The sequence below is a fragment of the Giraffa tippelskirchi genome, chromosome 11 (genome assembly GCF_054371585.1).
Source record: "Giraffa tippelskirchi isolate mGirTip1 chromosome 11, T2T-mGirTip1v1.2.pri, whole genome shotgun sequence".
In the NCBI taxonomy this organism is placed as follows: domain Eukaryota; kingdom Metazoa; phylum Chordata; class Mammalia; order Artiodactyla; family Giraffidae; genus Giraffa; species Giraffa tippelskirchi.
In genome coordinates, this window is record NC_137285.1 from 140439446 (window position 1) to 140456269 (window position 16824).

General features: G+C 38.7%; 1 protein-coding gene across 13 annotated transcripts in view; it reads right to left on the reverse strand.

The window, feature by feature from the left end:
- LRRC4C (leucine rich repeat containing 4C) overlaps positions 1-16824 on the reverse strand; it is a 1846189-nt gene that overhangs the window by 10667 nt on the left and 1818698 nt on the right. For 12 of the 13 annotated variants that reach the window (XM_081544971.1, XM_081544970.1, XM_081544969.1 and 9 more), the window contains one exon: positions 15881-15932. The exons of the other annotated variant lie outside the window; for it this stretch is intronic. The gene's annotated coding sequence lies outside the window, so the exon portion shown is untranslated. The remainder of the gene's footprint in view (positions 1-15880; positions 15933-16824) is intronic. 13 annotated transcript variants of the gene reach the window in all.

Consider the following 16824-nt stretch of genomic DNA (forward strand, 5'->3'; position numbering starts at 1 on the left):
TTGCATTGCGGCAGGTGGTGGAGGAGATAATAGATGACTTGTAAAAGCAGAGGGTCTTACCACATAGCTCAGTGGTAAAGAATCCACCTGTCAATGCAGGAGATGTGGATTAAATTCCTGAGTCAGGACGATCCCCTGGAGAAGGAAATGGCAACCCTCTCCAGTATTCTTGCCTGGGAAATCCCATGGAGAGGAGCCTTGCCGGCCACAGTCCATAGAGTTGCAAAAGACTCAGACAGGACTAAGCAACCAAATAACAGCAACTGTAACAAAAGCAGGGGAGTAGGAGCGTGAAATAAAAGAAAAATGACTTAATGGAAGCAGGTGACTTATACAACAGAATTTAGATTGTTAAACTGGACCAAGTGAGGGGCCCTACATGTCTGGTAGGAGAGTTTGCTTCAATGATGAAACTTAGGAAGAAACTCCAGGCTCTTAAGCAGGAAAAGGTGAGAGCATTATTTTAGGGAGGCTCTGCCCTTATGCATAAAAGCAACTGGAGAGAAGAGTAGTTGATGGAAAAGTCAAATGACTTCAATAATCGACATCCTTAGCATTACTTTAGAACTGAATGGAACAGATCTTCAATCCAATTATCTATTGATACAGATATCAATCCGATATCTACACATTATGAGACATGTATTGCCTCCAATAAATCAGTCCTGCTTGAAATCTTGTAGAGCATGAAATACCAATGAAGGCAAAATTAGCTTCTGTATGCAGTCACATTAAAAACTATCAGGTTACACAGAGGCAGCAGAATTATCACTTTGAAACTCTGATGCACAAGTAAGGAAAGATACAATTTTTTAATCTCTAATGTGGTTCATGTCCACACTGTAAATTATATACAGAGAATGACTAAATATACATCTAGCTTTTGTTCTTTGATGATATAATGTACTTCAACTTTATGTTGAAATATAGAAAGACATCCAATCTCTATTAGCAAAACCCAGTGGGACAAAAACCAGATTTAGAGTGAAATCAGGTGGGTTAGAGGGTTGGCCAACTATTACTAATCATTCTTTGGTAAACTGGCTTTCTCAGAGCTGCACCTTCCTAAGTGGGAGTGATGATAACATTAATAGACATTGAGAGGATTATATGAATTATATGCTATAGTACCTACTGAACGAAAATTCCCAAACCTGCCCTATGCCTTCATAAATGCCACTACCATACATCCAAATGCTCAAGCCAAAAATGTAAGGATCTTCTTTGACTGTTCCTTTTATTTACATTCAGCATAACTCTACTCATTAAAGTATTGACTTCACTATTGAAATATAAGTGTATCTGTCTATGTTCCTCATTGTCCCTTTCTAGATAAAATACTCTTCATTTCAAACTTGGACCATTGAAATACCCTCTTATCAGTTTCTCTACTTTTGCAAATGCTGTACCACAGTTAATTCTTCATATAGCATTTAGTGGAGTATGAAATAGCAACCCACTCCAGTATTCTTGCCTGGGATATCCCATGGACAGAGGAGCCTAGTAGGCTATAGTCCATGGGGTTGCAAAGATTCTGACATGTCTGAGACTGAGCATGTACACACAGCATTTAGACTGAAGTTTAGAAATATAAATATGTTCATGCCACTCTCCAGTTGAAAATGTTCCTATTAGCTTCATATCCTTTTGGAGCAAAATGTAAACTTTTTCGCCTCTGATATATGATTTTCTGATACTTGCCTCTCCTCTCATCTTTCAACTCCTCTCATTTCCCTCCGTCTTCAACCATATTGAATTTTCTTCATTCAAGTGTCCCAAGCCTTTTCCCCCCTCAGGACCTTTGCACTAAGGTTTGCACCCTGCAACACCTGCCCTTTGGTTTCTGCATGGTTGATATTCCTTGTTGTTCAAGACTCCCTTTAAATTTTACTTTCTCAGAAAATTCTTTCTTGATCACTCAGCCTAAAGCAGATCCTCTGTCACTATCAATCAGATTACCATTTTTATTTTATTTGTATATTTTTAAATTTTTTTGCCCACTCCATGTGACACATGAAATATTAGTTCCCTGACTAGGGATTGAACCCATGCCGCCTGAATTGGAAGCATAGGCTCTTAACCACTGGACCATAAGGCTAGTCCCCAGATTATCATTTTTAATTTTCATCAGAGTACTTCTAATGTGATACTTTCCTCATACACTTCAATGTTTATTTTCTTACTGCCTGTCTCATCTGAACAGAATGCTAAATTCCTTGGAGAAACATCTTACCTACCATAGTGATATTCTTCCAAAAAATACTCATCAAACATTTATTAAATGCAGGAAAGAATGCATAGGTGTTCAAGCAGACAGAAACAGTGTGTAGATAGTTAAGGCTATCCACTCACTGAGGACCTAAATAATGTCATATTTACTAATTGATCCTTAGCATCTAGTAGAGTCCAAATCACACAATGGGGCTTCCCAGGTGGCTCAGTGGTAAAGAATCCGCCTGCCAAGCAGGAGATGCAGATTCAATCCCTGTATCAGGAAGATCTCTTGGAGGAAGAAATGGCAACTCACTTCAGTATACTTGCCTGGAAAATCTGGAGGAGCCTGGCAGGCTACAGTCCTTGGGGTCAGACACAACTTAATGACTAAAAAACAACAACAAGTTCACATAATAGAAATTTCATTAATTTCTGGAATGATCCTTGTTAAGTTTTTAGTTATTTTCATAGACGTCTTCCTACAAAGAAAAGCTGGAGAGAACAAAGCAATAAAAAGGTCATTCTGCTGTCTCCTTGCCCTCTTTGTTTATTTATTTATTTATTTTGCAGGAAAAGCCTTCTCTACTTCTTCATCTATTGTCAATAGAAGTCCTGTTTTAAGTTTGGCCAGACAATGCCCTCTGCTGTATGTGCCTAAAATAGCATGATTGCCTTGAAAATTCCAACTAGATGATGCAATGAAGGCTTTTCCTTGATTTGGTTCATGTGGCCCCCAGATGCACTGCAGATCTAGGGAGGTTTGACTCAGCTTTCAGGTCCTCCATTAGAGCTGACCACTTAGAGCAGAAAACAAGAATTCTTATAGGCAGAAAGTCAAATCATCTACGTGCATGCTTGCTATGCTTCAAATGGAAGAGTATCTTGATCATTACACCCCTGCTTCTGGAACACATCTGAAGCATTAATTAGAAAATCCTTGGGTGAAAAAGATCTAAATCTTCTGTCACAATCGAAAAGAACAAGATGGATTAGGCAAGGTATTGGGGTAGGCGGTGACAGTTCCAACTTTGCCTTAGCAACAAAAAGTCAAATGTATTTCATGTTAGGAAAGCAGACCTAGAAATACAGCCAAAGACTTGGCAAGGCTAAAAATAAAATTAATTTGTTTTTTCCCTGTTTTTTTTAGCCTCACATGATGCAGGAGAACTAAAGTGTACCTAGTACAAAGCTTTTGACTGTTTATGAATCCTTTGGATCATATTCACTTTCTGAGCTTGATTATTTATGAAGAAATGAAATATAGATGACTCCCTGTTTCTTGAATTAAAGGGTGGGATTTGAGGTGTTCAGGGCTGTGTTTGCGTTTTTATGATAGTTGTCGGCTGTGTTGGTTTAGTGAAATGCATAGCCAAGCAAAGCTTAAAACCTCAAGCGTCATATACTGCTTGATATTTCACTCTTCAGGAAATGAAATCAGACCATTCCAATGATCGGAAATGTTGCCTGCCTGTAACAATGCATTCACTTATGCACTAATATTTTTTAAGTCTTGAGCCTTCTCCACACAGGAAACTTCAGTTCTCCCCCTTTCCTATTTGTTCTTTCTTTTTACTCAGATTCAAGGTTAACCAATTGATTCATACATGCTATTCCTTATCTCCAACATTAGTCTTTTATTTTCATACTGTTCTTGAGGGAGATTTGCAAAGTATGCTCTGCACACTTTGTGTAAGAACATTCATAGGGATCTCGGCAAATAACTGTCCAAGAAAACATAACTCAGCAATAGTTCCCTAGTGCTTACAGAATAAAAACTAAATCTCTTACATCCTCTACCCACTAGATGCCAGTAGCACCCCCAATTGTGACAATCTGCAGTGCCTCCAGATATTGGCAATGCCCCCTGTGGGGGAAATGTGACCTCTTGAAAACTGCTGCCTTAATGTGACACGGAAGACACCCCACGATGCTCAGCCATACTGTTTCCCCATCTCCTCCCCCACTGTTATCCATAGTACAGTCTAGGCTACAGTCTGTTTCTGATTCTAAAAATATACTCCCTACTTTTCTTCTTCGGAGCCTTGCACTTGTTTTTCCCATGCCCTGGGAAGTCCTACCTGGATTTTTCTTTCAAAATTGTATCCCAGAGATAATTTACAGTGACCATTTCTAGTAGATCTTCCTTGGTTTTACTGGCCAGCATTAATCCATCCTTTCCCTAAGCATCTGCAATGCCAAAACTACATTTATCAAATCTGTGTTTGAATGCAAATGTTTGGTAATGCATTCAATCTAGTTAATCATAAGCTTCTTAAAGGCAGGAATTGGATGATGTCTAGGCACTCAGTAAATATCTGCTGAATTGCATTATGGAATGTAGTCCACATTTAAATTCATAGTCAGGAGCCAGGTTTACTAGGTAATTTTACCAAGGTTTAGTGATAAGATCCATATGTAAAACCAAACACACAAAAATGCACGCAACTTAGTACAAATGCTAAAGAAGGGTCTAATGAATAACTTCTTGCCCTCCTACCCTGCCATAAAAACTTATAAATACAATAACTTTGAGAAGAAGTAGATTATAAAAAATCAGCATGTATATGGGTGATTGAAAACAACTGATTAGAAAAAAAAAAATCTATCCATATCAGCAATAGACTATATCCTAAAGACCACATCTGAGTACCTGGCACACGGTATATACTAAATATCTGTGTATTGAGAGAGAGACAGAGAGAGAAGAAAGGAGGGAGGAAAAGAAAGGAAGGAAGAATAAATGGGCTCAAGAAAAAACTGGCTGGTGCAGATTATCAACTACTTACATAACTAAGTGAATACTAGTGGAATATAGAAAATTTTTAAAAAAATAGAGATTGAAATGTGTGGAGTACTTGTCCACAAAACTGCCTACAGGTTGGATATGATACTTTGATTTATATACTCCATTTGTGAGCATACATGAGTTAATATATAAAGAAGGATTTAGAACAGTGTCTGGAACATAGTCAGTACTGTATGAATGTTCATTGCTGTTTTTCTTGTGATTTGTCTAATCCTGGTGACAGCTGAAATCGAATTGTGGAGAATGATTGATGCATCAGGCTATCATAATCTGATGCTAAAGCAATCCAAATCATACAATCACATTTTCTTAGTTTGATTTCTTATCAGCCACCGTATTTAATTATAATTTGCTTTTCCATGAAAATTCATAGTTCAGTCCCTGAATTCCTAAGACATTCATTGAACGGATTTCAAACCATTTGTAAATCTCTTGAAATCATATGTAAATTTTCATATAAATGTGATTGTGTATTTTTATAGGAAGATTATTCATTGGCTTTGTCATCACATTTTCAAAGAGATTTATGATTCAGAAAAGTTTAAATCGTACAGAAAAAGATTTGACAGACTCAAGTATTTGAAGGGTTTGCTATAGTTCTAGCTATAATTTAGCAAATTAGCATTCTGTTCTCTATTCTATATTTCCTATGTGTTTAGTAAGTGTGACTACACCATCCTCATGATGAGCTACCAAAACCAAATTTCTGAAATGAAGAAACTAAAGACTTGATCGAGGTCTTGAGTAAATTCTTCCAGACAAGTGTCCATTGGGAAAAGTCTTGAAGTGAAGTCTTCTCTAGTAATGATGAGACCTGTCATATACCTTAAACATTGGCACTCAGGGATAATTTGTCACTCCATATCATTTCTTTAAAAAATTTGTGTCAGCATAAGAATCAGAATGATACACAATGAGATAGGATCCAGAATTTCCTCCACAGAAAAGAAACAGGGACTTCTCTGCTCTAGAACTTTCCTTCATTTTGCTAGCTGGATTGCTATATTTATCTATCTCTTAGAATATTTTGGATAATCATGACTAATGCCAAAGGAGAAAATAATGGTTATTACTATTATGAAGGTCAATTGTATAACAGGTATGAGAAAAAATAATATTCCATTAAAACAAACACAACTAAACCCTAATGAGAACCACCCTTTCCACCAAAAAAGAAAAAAATCTAATGTTTAATGAGGTTGAATTGCAAAAACTGGACACACGTTTCAGCCTCTCAGGATGCACAATACAATGATTCTCTCTAATCTTTCAATTTGAAAAAGGGAATAAAAGAAACAAATAAAAGAGGGTGAGAGTTTCCAATTATATTTATAATTATGTTTAATCAAAATATGAAAACTTATTTTTCTAATAATGACATTCCCCTGTAGATCCACAGAAGCTAATGTTTATTCTTCTGTCTTTTTACATATATTTGTATATTAACATAAATAGTTGTATACATTTTCTGTCCGGGATAATGAAAGGGCAAATAACTAAAGACACTTTTGAAAATCTAACAAGCCCATACTAAGCATAAGTCCTTGGCAAGGTAGGTAGAGATGGATTTGATTTCTGGAAGTTGGTCATACAGTTAATGACCTAGATTCCCATGCTTCCTTTGGACTTAGCTGAGAGGAGCTGATAGCCATTAACACCCAACTGATCAAGAATCCTTAGGAAATGCCCTGTGCCAAGGTCATCATTTTAGGTTGAAAATAAACCAACTAACAATAGCAACCAAAAGACATATGGATTTTTGTAATTATTTTTAAAGTAATTTAAATTGCCATGCAAAGAATCTGAAGAGAATAAATATCACATATGCAAAGAAATTCAGATGTTTAAATCACCTTCTAATACTTTGTCAAGTACTTTCTTCCCTGTTTATTATTAAACTGTACAAAGCCTTAATTTCCTAGATTGTGATCACACACACACACACAAACATACATATATATACACACACAACCATATACCTACGGGTGTGCTCAGTCAATCTGTCAGGTCCGACTTTTTGCGACCCCCTGGACTATAGCCTACCAGGCTCCTCTGTCCATTGACTTTTCCAGGCAAGAACAGTGGGGTGGGTAGCCATTTCCTACTCCAGGGAACCTTCCTGACCCAGACCCAGGGATCGAACCCACATCTCCTGTGTCTCTTGCATTAGCAGGCATATTCTTTACCACTGAGCCACCAGGGAAGCCCTATATATATGTATGCATATATGTATAAATATATACACATATACTTGGGCTTCCCAGGTGGTACTAGTGGTAAAGAACCCACCTGCCCGTGCAGGTAAGACATAAGAGACCTGGGATCGATCCCTAGGTCAGGAAGATCCCCTGGAGAAGGAAATGGCAACCCACTCCACTATTTTTGCCTGGAGAAACCCATGGACAGAGGAGCCTAGTGGGCTGCAGTCCATAGGATCACACAGAGTCAGACATGACTGAAGCGACTTAGTAGCAGCAGCAGCATATATGTGTAAATATATACATATATACCTACATATATATATGTAAAGATGTCTGGGATTCATTTCATAGTAGGATGTTGGGAAAGAGAATCTCCAAAAGTCATTTCAGCTCCAATAATATATGATTCTAAGTAAGTTCACCAGCATTGTATGAATTTTACCTCTGAGGGAACTCCTCCCACTATGTAACTGCCTGTCGTTTGATCATTTGAAACACTCTGTTAAGACATCCCTAACATAAACAACAGTCATGCGCGTGTACCCCAGTGTTCATCGCAGCACTGTTTACAATAGCCAGGACATGGAAGCAACCTAGATGTCCATCAGCAGATGAATGGATAAGGAAGCTGTGGTACATATACACAATGGAATATTACTCAGCCATTAAAAAGAATACATTTGAATCAGTTCTATTGAGATGGATGAAACTGGAGCCCATTATACAGAGCGAAGTAAGCCAGAAAGAAAAACACCAATACAGTATACTAACACATATATATGGAATTTGAAAGATGGTAATGATAATCCTATATGCGAGACAGAATAAGAGACACAGATGCATAGAACAGTCTTATGGACTCTGAGGGAGAAGGTGAGGATGGGACATTCTGAGAGAATAGCATTGAAACATGTATATTATCATATGTGAAACAGAACATCATTCCAGGTTCGATGCATGAGACAAATGCTCAGGGCTTGGGCAATGGGATGACCCAGAGGGATGGGATGGGGAGGGAGGTGGGAGGGGGGTTCAGGATGGGGAACACATGTAAACCCATGGCTGATTCATGTCAATGTATGGCAAAAACCACTACAATATTGTAAAGTAATTAGCCCCCAACTAAAATAAATAAATTTATTAAAAAAAAACAAAAAACACCAGTCATGAACAAATGTCATTGTGTATCCTGAGTGTGTATGTGACTGTGTGGATAATTACAAGGAGGCTGGTGTTAAGAGAGAACCAATAAGATTGAAACAGTCAGTGACAGCTATGTAGACATGAGATCTAGTAAGATATGTACATTTGGATAAGCAAAAGGTCTGGCATTCCAAGAGAGAGAGAAAAAAATAGGCATTTGTTCCTTCAGTAATATTTGCTGAGTGCTTCCCAAGTGTCAAGCAGCATCCTCAGGTCTTGAACCTAGGGCCAAGTGTCACCCACCCAACAAGAATCTGACAGTTTGCGGACTTCCCTGGTGGCCCAGTGGTTAAGAGTTTGCCTTCCAATGCAGGAGGTGTGGGTTCAATCCCTGGTAGGAGAGCTAAGATCCCACATGCCTTGAGGCCAAAAAACCAAAACATAAAACAGAAACAATATTGTAACAAATTCAACAAAGACCATTAAGAATGGTCCACATCAAAAAAAAAAAAAAAAATCATACAATTTAGTGGGATTCCTAAGGGAGTGAGCAAGGAACGCAGCAGAAAGTGCAAGGGCAGAATGCATGTAATGGGAACACACACAAAGACTGAGAGAGAGAAAGAGGAAAGAGTTTGCAGAAAAATAGGCATTTGGTGGGTGGGAAAAGTATGTCAGTGAATATAAGCATAAAACAACCTGATTTCTAGACACAACCCGATTTCTACTAGGAATCTACACTGAAAAACAGCTGGATAAGGTAGAGTAAGTAAAATAACACCAGATTATGAAGAATAGACAAAAGAAATGGGAATCCATATTGATTCGTGGGATGGGTTGCTGGGACTTGATTTTTTTTCCTTTTGTTGGTAGGGAATAGAACAATGAGAAGAGTATGGGAAAGCAAATTTGAATAATATGGGATATGGCTAGGAAAGAGTGCACCATAAGGCCTGAAGTTCAACTACAAAATTATGTCAATAATTGAGGTTTGAGTTAATAAGGACCTGTACTGAGCTCTGCTTTTTACCTAAAATATAGGCTGACATAACAGCATGCTTTTTTCCTACATCTGGTGCACAGTCCTTAACTTGGTGAGACTCCCTTTACACTTCACTAGGTCTCCTGATTCATGACCCACCATTGCCTGCTTCACATCTGTATATATTCCGGACTCTCTAAAACATCAGAACGAGTCCTGTACATTTGGTCCTGGCTCCTACTGAACATCTCAGGGCCGTCCCCTTCCAGTTTTCAGCATGACTTAAGAGTTTAATAAATTCACCCAAAGACCCAGAAAAACCTGATAAGGAAACTCTTTAATTGAGTCTGTTTATGAGATGTGAGCAAGGGGAGGAAACAGAGTAGACTCTTTCTGTGATTTCCAGGCAATGTTGTTTAATCAGAATACAGATAGCAGGGATGGCCTCCTAATTGAACCTGGAACTGGTTTCATGTAACCTCAACACTGTTCACATTGCATAATGAGGAAACCTGGGTGATGACATGTCAGATAATGGAAGTGACTGTCATCAGTAATTTCTTTGTTTTCCCTTAATGACCACAAAAGAGGGAATTATATGGCAAATGCAGGCATTTGGAAATAAGATTCTTATTTATTTACTCAAGGCAGTCCTCATTTTGCTCCCTGCCGTGTTAACCAGAGGTCATGCATTATTGAAAACAAGTCTCTTTTTTTTGCACAGTTCTTTAATAACAGATTTTCTCTCAGTTACCATGGATCCTTGCAAAACGAGGACTCGGTTCCAGTATGCACAAGTTTCAGTTAACACAGTACTGCACAAAGCCAGAACTCCCTGTTATTCATTTGCCTACAATGCATCATTTCCAAAAATATATCATGGAAAAAACTCAGGAATATACATGAAAAGCAAGAAAGAACTGGGTATCCATGGTATCTTAATGGGGTAAGAAAGTAAAGTCTGTGCATGTCCCTACTTAAGCCATTAGTTAGCTACTTTCTTCATGATTTAGATAATGAAAATTACTTTTTGGTTATCTCTCCCACCATCTGTATTCCCTAAAGAATGCACTTTAGGAAGAATAATCCAGTTGAAAAAACACAATGGTGACAGTCATATCCCAATACAGATATTATAGTTCTGGGGTGACATCTCTAATGCAAGCCACTTAAATTTTCTGTACCCTTCTAAAAGTGAAGACAGACTACCAATGTCTTCCTATGCCAAAGGAATACTGAAAGGATAAAATTTATTCAAAAATAAGTATAACAAAGAGTAAAACCTACAAAATGAGGGTAATTATGATATGGTTGTCACCACACACTTCCAAGTTTTGTCTTTTAAGCTGTAGTTGCCACGTGAACAGAAACACAAGATGGATGGAAATGTAGGGAAAAAAAAATACAACCTCCAAGATCAGTAGTACTATCCACAGGCAAAATTTGGCCCACTATTTGTTTTTGTCAATAAAGTTTTATTGGAACACTGCCACACCCATTCATATCTGTATTTCCTATGGCTGCTTTCATACTAATGTGCCAAATTGTGTAGTTGTGCTAAACTATATGGCTTGCAAAAAAAAATCTATACAACTTCAAAACACTTACTCTCTGACCCTCCATGGAAAGTTTGTTAATCCTGTTCTAGAGCACATGGAGGGATTCCTTTTCTTATACATTTTCCTCAACCTCAAACCTAACAGGATGATCTATTAGGGCATAAAAGAAAAATATTAAACTTTCTATTATCATTCATTGTCATGTAAGAAAGAAGAAAGAGATTAAGTTCCACTAGTTTGGCAATAGTGCCATGTGTCATGTAACTTTTGTGAGGAATCCTGAGCAGGAGAGGGAGTTCCACAACTCAGAGGAGTTTTCTGTAGAGTCATTCTTTGTCCCTGTGGTTTTAGTACATCCTGATGGACTGCTATCCCCACGTGTCTAGCTAAGTGACATTGGGAATTATTTTATTCAGTTTTAACTAAACTAACACAAACGGAGAAGGCAATGGCACCCCACTCCAGTACTCTTGCTTGGAAAGTCCCATGGACAGAAGAGCCTGGGGGTTGCACAGAGTCGGACACGACTGAGCGACTTCACTTTCACTTTTCACTCTCATGCATTGGAGAGGGAAATGGCAACCCACTCCAGTGTTCTTGCCTGGAGAATCCCAGGGAGAGGGGAGCCTGTGCCGTCTATGGGGTCGCACAAAGTCGGATACAACTGAAGCGACTTAGCAGCAGCAGCAAACTAACACAAAATGGAGAAAGGAGCTTAAAAAAATTCTTCAAAGACAACACAGAATGAATATTCTGGTCATAAGACAAGCAGAAGCACAGAACAAATAAAAATGGCAGAGCTAACATTTTTACCTCCTGCTAGGAGCTCTCTGGAGCCATACAATGGTTATATTTCAAAGAAATATTTGTTCTGTTTAGCCTTGAATATGCATGTGTGCATGTGGGCCTATGTGGAGGGTAGGAGGAGGAACAATCACTCTCTCCAGAAATCCTGTCCCATCACTCTCTTGTCCTAGCTATATACTCTTTTCTGAACTCGCTAGGTACCCATCCACATCTCTGACTGATACCTGGCTTCTTTAGCATTTTTTCCCCCTGCCCTTTTTAAACCAGCAACATGAAGACACAGTGCCCTTACAAAATCAATGCCTCATTTGTACCTGGAATTGAAGAGTATATTTCTGCATCCCCCTTTGGATCCTGGGAGAATGACCTAAAAACAGTCTGCAAGAGACAGACTTTGCAGTTACCACCTCCTCACCTTCCTTTCTTCTTTCCTGCTAAAATGTTCTCTCTCTCAACACTGATTAGACATGTATGTGTGTGTGTTCAGTCATGTCCTACTCTTTTGCAATCCCAGGAACTATAGACAACCAGGCTTCTCTGTCCATGGAATTTTCCAGTCAAGAATACTGGAATGAGTTGTCATTTCCTTCTGCAGGGGATCTTCCCAACCCAGGAATTGAACCTGAATCTTTTGTATCTCCTGCATTGAAGGCAGATTCTTTACCATTGAGCCACCTGGGAAGCCCACTGATTAGATAGGTAAGTTAGAATCAGCTGAACATGGGACCCAAATTAAGAATAATGGACTTAGAGAGTTTTAATTATAAAAAGAAACCCTAGGGAACGAAGTCAAAACTCCATTTCCTCATTCACTATATGGAAACCTTGTCAATAACAACTCTGAATTTCACTTCTCCCAACCTACAAAATGGATGTGATCTCATCTGCCTTTCCTTTCTCATTGTTATCAGGATAGCTTGAGATAGTTTATGAATTATGAAATAATTTAAAACTAGATGTATGACACAGAGTTAGGAGACTGATCATTTTTTCACTTTGTGTCCATACAAACAAAGCAAATCAGAAAGTTGGAAGGGAGAGAAAAAGCAAAAAGCATAGCACGTAGATTTCTACATGGCCGATTCTCCACGTACTTTACATGCACAGTTTTATTTAATCCTCATAACAACTGCATGAAGCAGATACTCTAGTGCTTTGTCACTTATCCCAAATTGCACAATTAGTAACTGACTTCAGGTCTAAGTCCACTCCTTTTCATCACCGCAATGGACAAATCCACTTTCTACTAGCTGTGCAACTTTTGGATACCTGATTCACTTTTTTGGCTGCACATTTTCCTCATTTATAAAGCGATGAAGACAAGGACCACTACTAAGGTGTACTATCTGTATTAGCATGTCTCATCCTAATACAACTCCATTTCTTAAAAATGCTCATATTCATTCTGTCTTTGAGAAACTGAGACAGAATATTTATTTATCTGTTTTATTTTAAACTTTTTACTTTATATTGGAGTAAGGTTTCCCTGATGACTCAGACCATAAAGAACCTACCTGCAATGCAGGAGACCTGGGTGGGTTCAATCCCTGATCGGAAAGATTCCCTGGAGAAGGGAATGACTACCCACTAGAGTATTCTTTCCTGGAGAATTCCATGGACCGAGGAGCCTGGCAGGCTACAGTCTATGGGGTCACAGAGTTGGAGGCAACTGAGCAACTAACAAACAAACAAACAATCAATTAACAACTTTGTGATAGTTTCAAGTGAACAGCATTCTCCTCCAAACTCCCTTCCCATCCAGGCTGCCACATAACACTGAAGAGAGTTCCCTGTGCTGTACAGTAGGTCCTTATTTGTTATCCATTTTAAATGCATGTGTGCATACCAATCCCAAACTTCCTAACAATCCCTCCTTCCCATCCTTCCCCCATTGATAATCATGAGTTCATTCCCTAAGTCTGTGAGTCTGTTTCTGAGACAGAGTATTGAAGCACTATATGCAAGGTTTAGATCCAGACTGTGATGAAGCCTGAATTTCAACCACCAGCTCCAGTTCCATTTTCCTTTCAGTCCATGGCCTGGCTATACACTTTGTGGCATTAACTAAGACAACCTAAAGGCAAGTACCTAGTAAATTGTCTGGCAGAGTTACACAGGATAGAGTATGTTTTTGTCTTTCTAAACTCCTCCTTTCTCTTGGAATACGATCAGCACAATGATTATATGTTCCATTTAGAAGAGTGAAAATTAGGACGGAAGAGAAACATCAGTCTGGGGTAACTAAATCAAGGAAAAACCATCGCTGGACGCGGACTGCAGACTTTCAACTGGCAGCTAAAGCTTCCTTCTTATAAACATGCGCCACTTCAGTAAACTTCACTCTCAATTCTTTTGTTTTTGAAGAAAAACATTTCCAGCTAATAACACAATTACACTTAAGTATCAGAGCTCATTTTAGTATTATTGCATTTGTTAAATCTAACTGAGTCCAAATTACTTCCTCATTGCTAATAAGAGAAAGGGGGGAGGAAGGGGGAGGGGGAAGAGAGGGGAAGAGATGGTGGTGAAGGTTAAAGGGAAAGAAAGACATATACACGGAGAGAAACACAGAGTGCTATCAGTGCTACATATAGCCTCAAGTCCAATAAATGTCAGTTAAATTCGCGGCCCATGGTTTCTATGGAAACCCTCTTAAGAGTGGAACCCAGACATTTTTTGGACTGCAATTCATAAGCTGTTTATTTAATTATGATGAAACATGAAACTGTAAGAGACAATACCAGTATCATCCTCACAGTATTTAGAATTTAATGAGTAAGTATGGCTAAATTAAACAGTTGTGTGTTTTTTTTTTTTAAATCATTAGCTTCCTATGAGTTGCATGCAAATAAAATGCACCTCGTTTTTCCAGGACTTCACACGTTATTTCCTGCAGGTGAACCCCAAATTAGCCAAATGACATTCGTTAAGAGGGAGTTCTTTGGAGGCCTCATGCCAATTACCCCCTCCCCCATATCGAGCGAACAAAACCAAGGTCACAGCATATTTTCAATTAAACCCAGGATGGCACCAAAGTGTAGCACAGCTGGAAGAGCAAGCACATTATTACCCCATAGATCATTTGTGAGCAATGAATAGGTCTCTGGTGTTTTTCTGTTTTATAGGCATTTGAATATAAAAATAAAGAAAATAGCTTCAGATTAGTTTCTGCTTTACAAAATAAACAACCACTTTGAGGGCATTATTCCTGGTGGTCTGGCAAAGAATGACTGGAAGCCATGACTTTTCTGTCTCTAATGGTTGGAAGAGGTTTGTTGAGGCTTTAATTAGGCAGCAGGGAACCATATGATTGATGGACTCATTCATATCTTTGTTCCTTCAGTAAACAAGCACCTGATGTCTACCTACTATGTGGCAGGCCCTGTGGCTGGAACAAGGAAGGCAAGAAGATTAAACTCAAGCTTCATTATGAATTTTTATGAAGGAAATACATTAATTTTGTTGATAAATATTTGTAGAGGGTCAACTATGGCTCATAGACATTAGACTAAATAGATAAATAAACCCAGGATCTTGCTTTAGAGGAGATCACAATATAATGAAGACAAAAAGACACGTGATCCTAAGTCTTACAGCAAGGAGGCGGTGTTTCTGCCTCCTGCCTTCTGATCTCTCTCTATTAGGTAGAAATACCATCCACAGATGCTGTGGGGCAGTAGAAGGTAAATGTGTTTATGTGAATGGCATCACTGGCTGGTGGAGGGTGGAGAGGGGAGGGGGAGCTTCAGGAATATTTCCAGAAGAGAACCACATTTCCAGCTCTGTCTATGCGCTGTGGCCCTGAGATCATCTTTAGCCCATAAAATATAACTGAAGGGAGAGGCACTCACAAGAGAAAGGAATCCCAAGGAGAGCCATCTCTGGTGTCAAGCTGGGACCATGAAGGACATTTCTAAAGTGACAAAGAGAAATTTGCAAATATGACTCAGTGACTCTGTCTTTTCTACTCTCTTGAAGCCTGTTTTTTTGTTTTTGCAATTCAGTAGTGGTTTGCAGTAGCTAGGCTTCCCACAAGTTGTTCGTGCTGCAGCAAAGTCAGTCTTTGGCTGTTATTGGATTTGACAGTATATAATGAGCCACTTCACATTAGCTGCCGCTGTAGTGTTCAGCATATTGTGGCAAAGATTTAGCATGAATCATCACCCACCTAGCTCTCCATTGTGGTCTCTGTGCTGTAAACAGGCGGTGTGTTTGCCAATCTAAGAGGGGAAAAAAGCATCCATTAGAATAATTCAGCACATTTCTCGATCTGCTGTTCCCCCCCAACACCACAGACAACACTGGTGACAATATTTATTAAATTGCCACTGTATTTTTACACTCTTCTGGGCAGAAGGCCAAGGCATCTATTTTAACCACTGGGCATTTTGAACGATGCATTGTTTAATGCCAATAAAAAAACACATTTAGAGTTGGGAGATCTGCTGTCTATACTTGGTTTTGACTTATTAGATGTATGACCTGAAGCAAGTCACATTTTCTCTCTGATCCTCCATCCTGTTCAGAATCACCTCTTCAGATCAAATGAGATCATGTTTTTTGAAGATGGGTAGGAAATAGTTAAAGAAATACTCTGAAATATTAAATCAGATGAGCTGTTAAGAGTTTGGCATAGGCAACTGCTGCAAACTCTAACTGGGATATTTTCTACATCCGCAAACAAGAGAGATACTAACATTTCTTCCTCCTATGCATCGCTCATCTACCACTACTCCCTTTCCAACACTCCTGTGATAATGGTAGATCAAAAATTAGAATCAAAGATAGAGGGCCACACAGTATTTGGAGCAAAGAAATACAAAGGAATAAAGCTGGCATTTTGCAAAGTATAATGAAGTAAACTAAATGATTTCTAATGCCAACAAATTACAAATCTTTCTAGCCCAAACTTCACCATACAGTTGGTACAAACTTGACAAACAGGAAACCACTAGCAAATGCGGATGGAAGAAACCCATGAAATTAGCAATCAAGATCAAGGGACTGACACGAATATTGAAATCACCAAGAATTATATCAGGAGGAGGGCTGAAGAGAGTATCAGGGAGGCAGATGTTAAAATAACCAAGGAATAAAGAGGAGGGAAGACTG